We start from the raw sequence: 14,458 nt of genomic DNA, 5'->3' as shown, positions 1-14,458 counted from the left end.
ATCCCAAAGCCATTACACCTGAGAAAAACCCCATTGTATAAGCCTGTAGCAGGGTGAAGGTAATTGCTGTGGAGATGTTTGATTGTGTAGCAGGGCTCAAATGCACTGTGCCCACTGTAAGGTATAGAAATCCTCATAGTCAGAAGCGTGATTAGTCGGTTATTCTGATGAAGTTTTCCATTGGCTCTATTGACTAAGGGCACTTTTTTTACTGCACTCCACGTGGGTGATGGCGGGGATGCGCTGAGACTGGGGCACTGTTTGAGAGAAGAAAACACATTTATAATTCCTTGCACCAGCTAAGCGTGACATGACAGCAGCGGTGGTACGGAGTGAACTGCTAGACTATACATAACTATCATATGAAACAATACAAAAGCAATGTCTGCCTCTGGGTTAGTGCTGTTCCTTGCTTTTTTTTTAGCTGGCGGTACATTTTGGGTTGATTAGGCTGAGGAATGAATTGGCTGCTTATTCATACAAGTCTGGGGTGTCATGAAGATACAATATTTTAAAAGTACATACCAGTATAGTTTATTAAATGACATTAATTACTCCAAATAGAAAACACTACATTTTCATCTCATTGGACTTTTGCCCTGCCCAATGTGGGAACAAGTTGCTCAATGCACCAGCAAACCCGGCACACTCTCAGACAGTGGCATGAGTAGAATTTGATGGGGTCTAGGGCAGAAAAAAAAAGAATAGGCCCTGCCTCACGTGAAATTAAATTAAATCCAATTTAAAAAGACCACCATTATTGAGATAATCAAACATATAGGCTACATAAAAGGTCAGTAGTCAAACTAAGTTTTATGGAGTTCTGGGATTGATAACACCATTAACATGTTAATGTTTTCATTCTGGTTTTAAGCAGACAACTATAATAAAGAATTCTGGAACAACAACCATGCAGTCACTGTGGGCCCCTCGGCCCCTCAACCACTGCTCTCGTGTGTGCTGCAGTGGATGGGACAAGTTTCAATATGTGTATTAGTCAGTCAGTCAGTCAGTCATTGTCCAACCCGCTATATCCTAACACAGGGTCTGCTGGAGCCAATTCCAGCCAGCAAAGGGCGCAAGGCAGGACCAAATCCCAGGCTGGGTGCCATCCCACCGCAGGGCACACACACCCACACACCAAGCACACACTAGGGACAATTTAGGATCGCCAATGCACCTAACCAGCATGTCTTTAGACTGTGGGAGGAAACCGGAGCACCCGGAGGAAACCCACGCAGACATGGGGAGAACATGCAAACTCCACGCAGGGAGGACCTGGGAAGCAAACCCAGGTCTCCATACTGCGAGGCAGCAGCGCTAGCACTGCGACACCGTATGGCCCCAGATGTGTAGGTCTATCTGAAAATAAAATTGACCCTTTTAAGCACTTTATGACTAACGAGCGGCCCCACACCCTAAATGCCACCTATACCCAAATGTGCAATGCAGTGGCTTGGAAGGAAAAGCTCATTTGGCACAGTTTAGATTACAGGGATGTCAAACTCCAGTCCTTTAGGGCTGCAGTGGCTGCAGGTTTTCATTCTAACCCTTTTCTTGATTAGTGACCTGTTTTTGTTGCTAATGAACTTCTTTTGAATTCATTTTAATTGACTTGTTCTTGAAGACTCAGACCCAATAATTGTTTTTTTCCTTACGTAGCAGCCAAACAATAATGAGATACAAAATAAACTGAAACTGGGACCATCATACAATATCTAAAAATGAAAAGGGTGGAGGTCTCGGGAATGTTGATCTGCTCAGGTCCCCTAAACATTTTACCAGTGCTCTTAGAAAAGTACAAAAAAAAAAATCAACCATTTTGAAAATGTACGCAACTGGTTGGAGTTTGAGGTCCTGACTTAGATGCTCTTCTGTTGGCTCACTCCCCTCACATTTCATTTCTGTTTAAGGAAACAAATGAAGCACTTCAGAGGAATGATGAAGAAATTCAGGGAAACAAATCTTAAAAAATAATTCAATTAAAATGAATTCAAAAGAAGTTAATTAGCAGCAAAAACAGGTCACTAATTAAGAAAAGGGTTAGAATGAAAACCTGCAGCCACTGCGGCCCTCCAGGACTGGAGTTTGACATCCCTGGTTTAGAATGCCAGTTGTGTTATGTTGTCAGCTTCTGAAAGAATATGTAAAATTAGACAATTAGTGAGTAGTGTGGCAGACAGTTAGGACTTCAGGGACCTTCAAATCTCGACTTGAGGAATCAAGTGGATAGGACTAGCTGGCCTTGTTAGGCTTATCTAAATGTTTTTAATATTCTAATATTAATTTAAATGGTTGGCTGTGTGCCCCTCCATGTACTGTCGTCCAATCCATGCTTCATTCCTGCCTAGTCCTAAATACATTTTCAGTCAATTAAGCGGACTCATATTATAGGTAGAATAAGAATAAGATCAAGTACTGTACGTTTTACTGATCTGGAATGCATTATAAGGAAACCTTCTAAAATATTTGTAAAAGTGGGCTTCAGGCAATACGTGGGTGAGCAATACAGCATATTTAGCACCTCTCAGCAGGTGACCACCAGAGTAGTCACCTTCACCGTATACCCTTCCCTCTGCCAAGATGGAAAACCCAATAAGTGCAAAAAAAAAAGACAAAGAGTGAACTGGATGAGGAGTAAGTGCTAAAGGAAAATCAAGAAAACCATTGTTAAAAGTATTTACATCAAAACTAGCAGCGGCTAAATGGGGGCCAAAGCGGCCTTTTCCATTTCAAGTGAAAGCTGAAGACGCAGAATTGTAGCAATTCTCACAAACCTGGGTCTGATGCCATATTGAAAGAGTGATATTACAGGCAATCGAAGAAGGGGCTCCATGACAAAAGACGTGTTACGAATAAACTGCCTGGCGGCTAAGGAGAGCTGTCGAATGATTTCTGGGAGCAGAGGACAGCTGAACTGCCAGCTCGTTTTCTTGGAATCAGTGAAAGACAAGCTCAGGTTATTATAGATTTCATGGTATTTGAACACAGAGAAGGTCTGTTCAGAATTGTTAGAAGATAAAAATGAAAATGGACTCTTGAGAAAATAAATCCTGGCCATAATACACCTGCATTGTTAATGTCTTTAAAAAGTGAAACAAAGGACTTACTGATTAAGAAAACGTAGCCTTTTATTTTGTGTATTTTTCTCCTGCTCTTTATGTTACACTTTTGGAGTATTCTATTTTTTTTTTCAAATAGCCCCAGCACATCAGGGAATAATAGACATGATTTATTTCCTCAAGAGAGTTGTACTTTTTGAAGAGCTGAATAACTAATCTTCTTTCTATTCAAGTATGGAAACTAGCAAGTTCCCTGCAGGTAGGTAGGACCCCCGAGCTTTACCTGTGCGCTGTTCACAAGTAGGTGTTACTTGTAAGTAAAGCTCTCCACTTCATCCTGTTGCTGATTTCAAGATAGCACACCAGAAGGTGTTACTGGTGAAAGCCACTGGTGGGCTACCCCAGTAACCAGCAGCTAATGCCCCCCTCAGCCTGTGGATTACATTTGACTGCCCTGGCACCACTTTCAAAAGAGTTTGCCTTTTCTTTTAGATTTCTAGCTGCCGTACCCCCACAATGTGCCCATTGTATTGTGCCCTTCTCTGTGTTTTAAAAGCGAAACATTACTCTGTTTGGGGAAAAAAATCTCTAAAATGATCCAAAACTAGAAAATTACAGGAAATCAGCTGGACACCCAATCACCTTCCTAAGGCATTTCTGTTCTCAACTAGATGTGAAACAACAAAAACCTGCCCCAAAAAACTTCATTTCATGCAACTAAATCAACACATGGCAGGTTACATATTTAAATTTCAAATTTGTCCTTTGATTTCTAACAGCATTTGTTTTATTACTAATGTACTAAAATGATTTCCATGCAGCAAGTCATTTTATTTCTTCTTCCCCTTTAAAACTCAACAGTCTTCGTGTGATATAGCACCTTTCAATAGTGAACAATTTCCAAACACACAGCGGAAGGCAGATAAACAGCTCACTCGAGTGTAAAGTTCATCTCTGGGGTGCTCACTCACATTCTGATTGGGGAGACACCTGATTCAGTCTGCAGGGGGCCACCTTGTACGTCCAAAATCTCCATCCCTTCATCCCGGACAGATCATTGGCTGACTGCTGCTGAAGCCCAGCGGGGCTTTCATGGGCTCCACATCAAGGTCTCCTACGTAAGTATGCACAACGTCTGCCCCACTGACACTTCCTCATCAGTTCATTAATACTCCCTAAAGCATCCTGGCATGGGCTCAAAACACTTTAGGATCTGGATTGTCATCAGCATCTTCACTTCCTCCCATTTGTGACAAATGTGACAGTAGGAGAAGCCACTTCAACTAAAGAGTGCTTTAAAAATCAGCAACCTACTGGCATTTCACAAATGTGTTATCATTTATTCATTATAATACCCGTTATGGGCCTAAACCAGTACGGGCTCTTTCTGAAACCTTCACGTGGATGGTTCTTTTAAGACTCAAAAATAATTCCTGATGGCATCACTGTGAACAACCGTTTTGGCACCTGCATTTTTAAGAGTGCAGTGATACCCTATAGGTGTTGACCCTCATTACACCGAATTAAGATGAACTACAACATTTACAGGATTTCTTTTAAAAGCTAATTTAAAAAAAAAGCCAAGGCGACAAATGAGACACTGAGTTAGCTCACCTGGATGCTAAGCCGATGAGGTTCTGGTCTTCTTTTCTGACTGAGCCGTGAATCTCTCTGGACTTCTGTCAGATGTCTCCTCTCTGGCCCTCCAGTTACTGGGATTTAAGGGACGGGCCAAAGGGACAGACACGCAGCACTGTTCTGCCTTTATACACTGATTTGTTCCAAGAGTGAAACAGAACACGGTCTGTAACACAAAACCCCTCCGAGAACAATCAGGGGACTCTTTTTCTGAGACAGCGCGCATCACAGTCCGTATCACTGGGCTGGAGTAGCGCGTCCAGGAGCAGGTAGGAGCGCACGGGACCACCGGGGGCGTTAATGACAATCGCAGTGACCGGTCTATAGAATGCGAGTGATCAGGAGTGTGGGAACGGAGTCAACCTGATGAATCTGAGGTGTCGAGCAGCGCCAAGCGGGGCGGAATGGCCACAAAAGAACTGACAGTCCCCGTCAGGCGAAGCGCAACCGACTGGTTGATGCCAGATTAACGGGGAGTTTATCCGACAGCGGATTGTCATAAATTTGGGCCATTTGGTAGTTTCCGGCATCAGGACGGTGGGAGTGTCAGCATCACTGAATGAAGCGGTCTGTACATCTTAGTGTGTGTGCGCGCGTCTGTTCGGGATGTCCCCTCCATTAGTGGAATTCATCAGGAAGTTAAAGGTAACTGGTGGTGCTGGCGTGCGCCGAGCATCGTCTGATTCGTACTGTGTTGAGCTGCGAGCCCTGGCCCGCCGTTTAAGGCTGTGAGGGGCACCAGACTGAATGAAGGGCAGAGGCGGGCCCGAGGGGGCTTTAGCAGTCAAAGAGGAGGGGGATACATGGCTTCGTTATGCGTCAGGTAGATGGAGAAAGGCACAAGATAGATAGATAGATAGATAGATAGATAGATAGATAGATAGATAGATAGATAGATAGATAGATAGATAGAGGCACTATATATCAGATGTATAGATAGAGAAAGGCCCTATATAGCAGAGACACACATAGAGAGGCACTAAATAGCAGACTAAAACAGACGATAGATAGATAGATAGATAGATAGATAGATAGATAGATAGATAGATAGATAGATAGATAGATAGATAGATAGATCACTACTTCACCGAATTGCATACTTTTAATTGATTATAGACTCTTCCGTGCCCTTCACCGTCACATTGTTGCTTTTTTTGTTTCACTAAAGCCTGTGGTTTTAAGAACAGGTCTTGTATTTAAGCTTTGCTTTGCTAGACGTGGCATTTTATCCAGTTTTTCCCATCCAAATATTCGGCTATATTTCATAAAGTTTATAAGAGCTGTTCTTTCTATTTTGGCATCATAACCCCAGGCAGGTTTTAATAATCGGTGGGTTCAGAATGTGTTTCTGCGACAACTAATAAAAGAACAAAACTATGTCAAACAATTCTAACTCAGAATTTTTCTTAGATTATTGCAAACGTTTCTTTTTTAAGTTTATAAGGAAACTGCAATGAGATTTATTTCATAAACTTTATGTAATCTGTCTTTAATCTTAAAAGCTCTGTCTCCTCTTTTACATTAATGTCATATACTCTGTAAACACTTGAAGGCTGGCTTGAAAACGACAAATTACATCCACTCTAACCGTTAAGGTGCTATTGATGGTATCCTCTGTTTAGCAGACGGGCAGTATTACACACATGTAATTACACAATCCGCCTCTTTTGTTGATTTGTTTAATACAGAACCCGGCCCAGTACCATTAGCGGGCTTCCTTAATCTTTTATACCAATGATGCGAATTGCTTTTCAAGAAACTATTACTGCTGCTGTAACAAATATTCATGGTAATAATAATAATAATAATTATTATTATTATTAATATTATTATTATTATTATAATCGATCATCAAGTATTAGACTGTATTAACAAAAACTAATCCTTATCAGACTAAGCCATCAATTCCATCCAATTTTTTTGTAGAATCGGTTTTTTTTTTCCAGTATTGCGTAGGCGGAGCTAATCCCAGAATCCTGAAGGCACTACAAAAACGTCAATACCCAGAGGAAGTGCTACAAACGTGTCCTTTTTGTAAGTTTTCATGAGCATCCCGTGGTCTTCCGTAATGCCACGGTGGTTGCCACTGCAACATCACAGCCCCTGCAGGCTCATTTGCAATGACAGCCCGAGCGTTTGTCTGTGTGTCTGCCATTTCTCCAGGTGTGTAGCATCAAGACGTGCAAGTTAAGGACACTGGAAACGCGAGTGTGTCTTGCAATGGGCTGGTGGGCTTCGTTCCTGCCCCATCAAGTCACTATCGTGATAGCCGCAACTAAGCTCTTAATCGATAGTGTATTTTTGTACCAAATGTAAAGAATTACAACGAGCAGATCTTCAGCAAGGCGACATCGAGGACGGGAAAATTTGGGGGACGCGGTTGAATGGCGGAGAGGTGGGTTAATGAAGCGTTCGTTTAGTCTACGATACAATTGGAAATGGATTTAACGGCCTTGAGAATTTAAAAATGGTTATTTCATCCAAATAAACACCGAGTGAGTTTTCTTTCTACACTGTATAGGGGGCACAGTGGCACGTGCACATTTTTCAGCATTTATTTATAGGTACAGTATAAGTCACCGCAGAAATATGCGCTGAATCAACCGCCAAGGCAGAGAATGACAAACATATAATAAAGTGTATGAAACCAAATAAAATAAAGGATAGAAACTGCGTCAGATCAGCCCACTGTGGATTTGGGGTAGACGGCTAAATCAGTAGCAGGTGGAGGGCGTCACCCCTCGCCCTTCGGTCCGTTCAGTGGTGGTGGCGATGGCGGCGGTCACACTTTGAATGGCAGCAAAAGGTCCCGCGTGTCAATATGCCAGCCAGAGAAGACCCCAAAGAGGGTCGGGAGTCCATCTCTAAAGTGACGAGAAGAGACACGCACAACAGAGGGGAAAAAAAGAGGTGCGATCTCCAGCGATGTCTGCTGGCTGTCTTTGATCCTTTCTTATTTGTGCCTGTTTGTGAACTCGTACTTCGGTGGCTCCTGTTCCCAGAAGAAAAATTAGATGGAAATAACTTCATTTGTGATTTCTTAAGAATTCTTCATTCTTTACTATCTAATGCAGATTAATTACTTCCTTAAAGGCAGATGATTTTTGAAGAATAAATATGGGCGTGGATAACCGTTAACAACTGATACATGTACTTTTACTCTTTTTTCTGATCATTGGAAATGTGATGAAATATGAATATTTTCATTACTGAAAATAATGTGATATAAAACCCTTAAAATATGTGATCAAACTTCAGCTGATGAAACTAAAACATGTGAGCGTCACCATAAGAAAAAATGTCCTAATATGTGATACAAATGATTAAAGTTGCACTTCCAATATGATTTGAATATATGCTTCAATAAATAAGCAGTCAGAATCAGTCAGTTCTTCATAACTTTCTGTGACCCATGTAACCCAATTCTGAGTCATAGGGACAGGAGCCTATGTCAGTCATGGACAGGATGCCAGCCCATCGCAGGACTCATCCATATTCACTCACACAGAGACAATTTAGAGTCACTGATCAACCTAAGCTGTATGTCTTTTGGGATGTGTTAGGAAAACATCCTCAGACAGAAGGAAAATACGCAAAATCCAAATGGATAACATCCTACGTTCTTTCTTCTGGCTCAAGTCATTTGATTGATTGACCAACTGAAATGAAGTAGTCTCTGAATAAGTGCACACCTTGCTTTAATGAATTGAAACATAATCCCTACCATCAAGACAAATCAGCACAGCGCATTCATCAGCATCAATTACTAGTCTAATCCTAATTCCTTTTGTCACCAGAATAAAGCACAGGTTGTTTCTGTGACAACATTTAGGAAGCCGAGACTATTTAGTCTTTGGGATTTCAGAGAGAAGGCCATAGTGGAACTTAATAGAGGTCTTTGAAATTCTCAAAGGCATTGTTAATACAAATTAAGATGAATTCACCCAGCTTTACACTAAAATACATACCATATTGAAATATTCAATAATACAAATGGGGATTAGGATTAAATATATTCAATTTGGACATGAGGATATATATATAGGCGGCGCGGTGGCGCAGTGGTAGCGCTGTTGCTTCGCAGTTAGGAGACCCGGGTTCGCTTCCCGGGTCCACCCTGCGTGGAGTTTGCATGTTCTCCCCGTGTCTGCGTGGGTTTCCTCCGGGCGCTCCGGTTTCCTCCCACTGTCCAAAGACATGCAGGTTAGGTGGATTGGTGATTCTAAATTGGCCCTAGTGTGTGCTTGGTGTGTGCTTGGTGTGTTTGTGTGTGTCCTGCGGTGGGTTGGAACCCTGCCCAGGATTGGTTCCCTGCCTTGTGCCCTGTGTTGGCTGGGATTGGCTCCAGCAGACCCCCGTGACCCTGTGTTCGGATTCAGCGGGTTGGAAAATGGATGGATGGATGGATATATATATATTGTGATGGACGGCCAGCAGCTGAACCCGGCTGGGACGCCCCTGGAATAGAGGGATGGGGGAAGGCAGCTACTTGCCAACACTGCTTCCCCCAAGACACTAGATGGCAGCATCCCTGGAGTGCAGTGGTACCCCGGATTCCCACAGGGCACTATGGGAAATGGAGTTTGGACACACAGCCCTGCTGGGTGCTGTGGGTGCCACCAGGAGGAGCTGTCAAAGGACCTGGGGACATATTCTTTCGGTATAGCCCAGAAGTACGAGGTAATCACAAGGACAGAAGCCCTGAAGTACTTCCGGACTGAAGGAAATCCCTGTTCTTTCATAGACCCGGAAGTGCCAATCAGTCACGTCGTCGGAGGGACAGAAGCACTTCCTGGTCAAAGACTATTTAAAGGACAGATGGGAACCCAGCATGCGAGCCGGAGTTGGGAGGGAGTGTGAGAGAGCTTCTGGGAGGAGAGGAGGAAAAGTATTGTGTTTCTGTTTTGATTTATTTGTATTTGCAGTGGCTAGGGTGCTTTGGAGGCACTACAGAGGGAAAAAAGAATAAAAAGAATACTTCTTAGTGCTTTTACCCGGTGTCAGCATCTGTCTGTTGGGTCCAACAGGGCAACAGCGACCCCTGGTGTTCACATCTGGCGTAGCCAGCAGGATTCTGGCCATCAGTTTCGTCAGAAAACCTTTAAAATTAACATGAACACTAACCCAACAGACAGCGCTGCAACACAAGGAAGCCCGCGGAAAGCCCCAAACAGAACTGAAAATTAACAAGAACATGGCCATTATATATCTGGCAGGCAGAAAGAGGAGGGCAGGACTGGAAGTGGAAGTAATGTTTCTAGGAGGCCAGTTCTTCTGATGGTGTGCAGAGGAAAAGAGGAGAAAGTGTTTGAGAACAGCATTAAACCCTAGTCCGGTGGAGAAACACATTTATGTGAGCCCCTAAACTGTCTCCCCTGCACACATGTGTGACAATTTAGATAGATAGATAGATAGATAGATAGATAGATAGATAGATAGATAGATAGATAGATAGATAGATAGATAGATAGATAGATAGATAGATAGATAGATAGATAGATAGATAGATATTGAATGACTGATATTTGAAGCACATGCCCTGATGGTATTTCGGGTGGGATATGGTGTAAGTGAGCTGTAAGCTGTCCTGACAGAATGATAGCCCTGTTGACCAGACTTGCAGCCATTCTTCAACCCTGAGTTTTAAGTTTCACAACACAGCAGCATTAGTCCCTTTTTTAAATGCAATCCAATTTATTCATGTAAAGTGAACTTCCATTTATAATTTCAATACACTATACACTATTGAAAGTATGGAATAAATTACCTAACTAATGCAACATCCACCCTACTACATTTTCATTTAAATATGGCATGTTTGAAATATAAACAATCTCTGTCAACACTAGTGTTTTCACATCATTTACAAAAGTATCTCCAACCTCACTAAAATGACCAGAAATGCATATGATGTAGATGTTCACCCACACTGTGAATGCGCACATAGGTGGAAAAATCCTTGAAGGGGCAGTAAACCCACCAGCCACAGCATTTATCATAAGACTGCAGCGACCAGTTAATGATTTGCCGTATGCACGTGTATGCAGCATTCAAACTGTAGAAAAACGCAATTTAGATGCATTCATGTAAACAACACAAAAGGGCAATGGAAAGCAACTCCTCTATGTCCATTATGTTAGAATATGTTTGTCTTCCATGAAGACGCTGTAATGAGCAGGATCTAATCAGGGAAGGGCTAGTAATAAGCACAAACAAATCAAAGCGCAATTAGAGTCACCCTTCCTCATTACAACACTGAGGCTGTGTACGGCTCTCAAGAGAATTTTGAAAAATATTCATTTTCAGGGGTTGAAAACACAGAAGGTAGTGTGGATGAACAATGAAAGCGGAGTATAATATCTGTGTTTTTAAATGAAAACATAGCAGTGTGGACTGCGCCTAATACTGAATTAGGAATATCTGACATTGGGTCCATCTTTGATGACATCACATTGTCTCCAAGGCAAATCAAGAAATGAAATACAATTAGAAAGACAGTAATGGTGAATCTAAAAGGTCACTGCAGTGATTAAAAGGCCATGCAAACCGCTTCTGCCAAGAGAAGCTGTACTAAATTAATGAGTTTTCAGTCTTGAATTAAATATTCAGAGCAATGCCGCCTCTTTAGTATTGTCAGGTAGATCATTCCAAGTTTGGGGAACACAGAGCTAAAGGCTTGGCCTCCTGTAATATTTTTATGTCTCGCATTTTGGGAATTTGTTTTCACGCCTGCATCCTGAGACCACTGTTTGGTGTGAAGCATTAATAGCATCTGTGACATAAGGGCAGGGTAAGCGGTTTATGACTTTATATGTCAAAGGGACAATTATAAAATGATATCCAACCCTAAATTGAAGCCAGTAAAGTGATTTAGAAACTAAACTTAAATGGTTGTACTTTTTACTGGTCCTTTTTGTCATATTTTGCAATAATGTAGAGGTGTAAACAAAGAATTTGAGCAACCTGACCATAAACTTTATAACCTTCAATTTCTGTCGAAACAAATAAATTAATCAGCTTTTCAAGATCCCACAGTTGAAGAAACAGCCTTCATTTTGCAATATGTTTTTATAGTTTTCAAGCACAATGTGTTAACAGGTTCAGCCTCGACTAGATCACTCCTGCTGCGGCTGGTCAGTACTGGCTTCTTGTCAAATTGAAAACTGTTTTGGAAAGACTGCTGCTTACGGTCAACGTTGTAATTACTACTGCATCCCAGAATATCTGTCATCCCCAGTTGCCCCTTTTAAACCTGTGACCCACCTGAAAGATTCCAATGGCGACCTTCTCGCTCTCTCTACCTAAACTTTCATTCACCTTTGCGGAAATCTCACATTCAAACAATTTTGAGCAGAACAGGCCATTCAGACCAACTATTTTGCCAGTCCTGTTCGCCCAGGTTCTCCAAAATCCTTAAAGTCCAACAATGCTTGATAATTTATTCCATGTGTCTATGGCTCTCTGTTGAAGAAATACTTTGCAACATCTTCCCATAACAAGTTTCCGACATTGCCCCCGTGTTCTTGTAAAAAAAATATTTAAACAAACAGCCGAGATTCACTGTACTAATTCCTTTTATAACTTTAAACATTTCAATCATGCCACCTACTAGTTGCTTACACTAAAATTGTTGAGCTCCTTTAATCTTTCTTCATAGGTCATACCTCAGAGTCCTAAAATCAGCCGAGTTGCTCTTCTCTGCATTTGTTTTTATAATATGGAGACCAAAACTACACACAATATTCCAGGTGAGACCTCACTTATATAAGTTAAGCGTAAGCACCCCTAACATGTACACCACACTTTGTGCTATCTAACTTAATATCCTATTAGGCTTCTTGATTGATTATGAACCTTATCTTAATGTAGATAATGTCCACTACGACTCCTACATCCTTCTCATAAGAGGTGCTTTCAAGTTTCAGACCTCCTATTGTGTATTCAAGTGTGACATTCTTACTTCCTTCATGTAATACCTTGAATGTACTTGTGTTACATTTGTGGAGCTGTGTGGAGAACAAGTTAAAGGAGGTTATGCTTCAGTTATATAATGCACTGGTGAGGCCTCACCTGGAGAACTGTGTACAGCTTTGGTCTCCATATTACAAAAAAAGACATAAAAGTGGTAGGAAAAGCCCAGAGGAGAGCAGCTGGGCTGGTTTTGAGACACAGAGAGACATTCAAGGAGTTGAACCTTTTCAGTTTAAGCAAATGGGACAGGAAGGTGACATACTCAAAGTGTTTAAAACTAGGCAGGGAATTAGTTGTTACTTTGAAATAAATTCTACAAGAACATGGGGAAATTATTGGAAACTTGGTAAGGGCAGATTTCAAACAAATGTTAGCATGTTTGATTCACAAAGGACAATAGACATATGGAAAGAATTACCAAGTAGTGTGGTGCAGAGTAGGACTTTAGGGCCTTCAAATCTCGACTTGAACTTATCTTGAATAATCTATAGTAAGTAAGTAGGATGGACAAGCTTGTTGGGCTGAATGGCCTGTTCTCATAAGAATTGTTACTCAATATTTTCCTTAATAATTGTCTCCATTATTTTATCCTTGTTGCATGTTAGGTTTACTGCCTTATGATTATCGGCATCAGCTCAGTCACTTTTTTTATAATGAGGCAATATTTGCCAGCCTGCAGTCTGTAGGAATTTCCACTCATGTCCAGTGATTTGAGTGTCAAGGCTTTATGACTGTACACACTTAACCTGCTTAAGGTGATCTGGTTCCTGATTATCACTTGACAACTGGCCTTTACATCTTTCCATTCATTTTCTGTTGTAATTCATTCCAATCAAAATCAGAATCAGAGTCACGTCTATTAGCCAGTACCAAATGTACAGGAATTTAAATTGGTAGATTTGGAGCTGCTTATAGCACAACACAACATCACAAACAACATAAATAACACACGTTAAACTACACATATTATAAACAGTAGTGCAGTTATAAAGGAGATGTGCCAATAATGTGCAAGTGAGAGAGTGTATGTGTGTGTATAGTGTGTTTGCACATAGACACCCATACATGTGCATGTACTGTACACACACACTCACACCTTCATACAGTATAGGAGAGAACACACACATAAGCAGGAGGACAGTCTGCAAGGGCTATGGGCTCTGGGAAGAAAAACGGTTTAGCTGTCTGTTAGTTTTGAGTTTTACTTGACCTAAAGTGTTTACCAGAAGGGACTTTTAGGAACAAGTGATGACCTGAGATGAGTCAGTGATGACCCTTTTGACATGATTTATCACACAAGATGCAGACAGGTCTGCATCAGGAGGAAGAGCATGGCCAATTATTGCAGACCTTTCAACACGCTGTTATTTATTTTTGGAGTAGACTGCTGCTGAATCAAACCAGACAACAATTCGGAATGTGATCACACTTTCAACTGTGGCTTTGTAGAACTGTGCTAGGATGGGTTAGGAAATATTTAATTTCTATAGTTGGCGCAAAAAAGTACACTCAACTGCTGAGGTGCTTATTAGTGGTGTTAATGTCCAAGGTGAGAGTGTCGGTGAAAGCTGAGCTCAAGAATTTCAAAGATTTCACCATATTTACTGTAGTATCATTAATTTCTAGGAGGAAGATGTTGTAACTGTTGTTTGCAGAAGTTAATTGCCATTTTAACTGCCTCAGTGGTATTGAAAAGCATTTTACTGGTGGCACTCCGAGCCACAAGACGAGTCACCTCCTTCCATATGTTGTTTCGTTTCCATAAGTAATTAGTCCAATAATGGAAG

General features: G+C 41.5%; 3 protein-coding genes across 3 annotated transcripts in view; 1 reads left to right on the top strand and 2 right to left on the bottom strand.

The window, feature by feature from the left end:
• The window catches only part of LOC114655691 (claudin-4-like), a 32,006-nt gene extending 27,223 nt beyond the window's left edge, over window positions 1-4,783 (bottom strand). Inside the window, exon 1 of the mRNA XM_028806853.2 lies at window positions 4,677-4,783. The gene's annotated coding sequence lies outside the window, so the exon portion shown is untranslated. The remainder of the gene's footprint in view (window positions 1-4,676) is intronic.
• The window catches only part of cct6a (chaperonin containing TCP1, subunit 6A (zeta 1)), a 679,017-nt gene that overhangs the window by 372,601 nt on the left and 291,958 nt on the right, over window positions 1-14,458 (bottom strand). The gene's annotated exons all lie outside the window — the stretch shown is intronic.
• The window catches only part of LOC114655687 (claudin-3-like), a 67,949-nt gene continuing 58,370 nt past the window's right edge, over window positions 4,880-14,458 (top strand). The window contains exon 1 of the mRNA XM_028806849.2: window positions 4,880-4,969. The gene's annotated coding sequence lies outside the window, so the exon portion shown is untranslated. The remainder of the gene's footprint in view (window positions 4,970-14,458) is intronic.

The sequence above is a fragment of the Erpetoichthys calabaricus genome, chromosome 8 (assembly GCF_900747795.2).
Source record: "Erpetoichthys calabaricus chromosome 8, fErpCal1.3, whole genome shotgun sequence".
Classification (NCBI taxonomy): Eukaryota; Metazoa; Chordata; class Cladistia; order Polypteriformes; family Polypteridae; genus Erpetoichthys; species Erpetoichthys calabaricus.
This window is presented reverse-complemented; position numbering and strand designations above follow the sequence as displayed.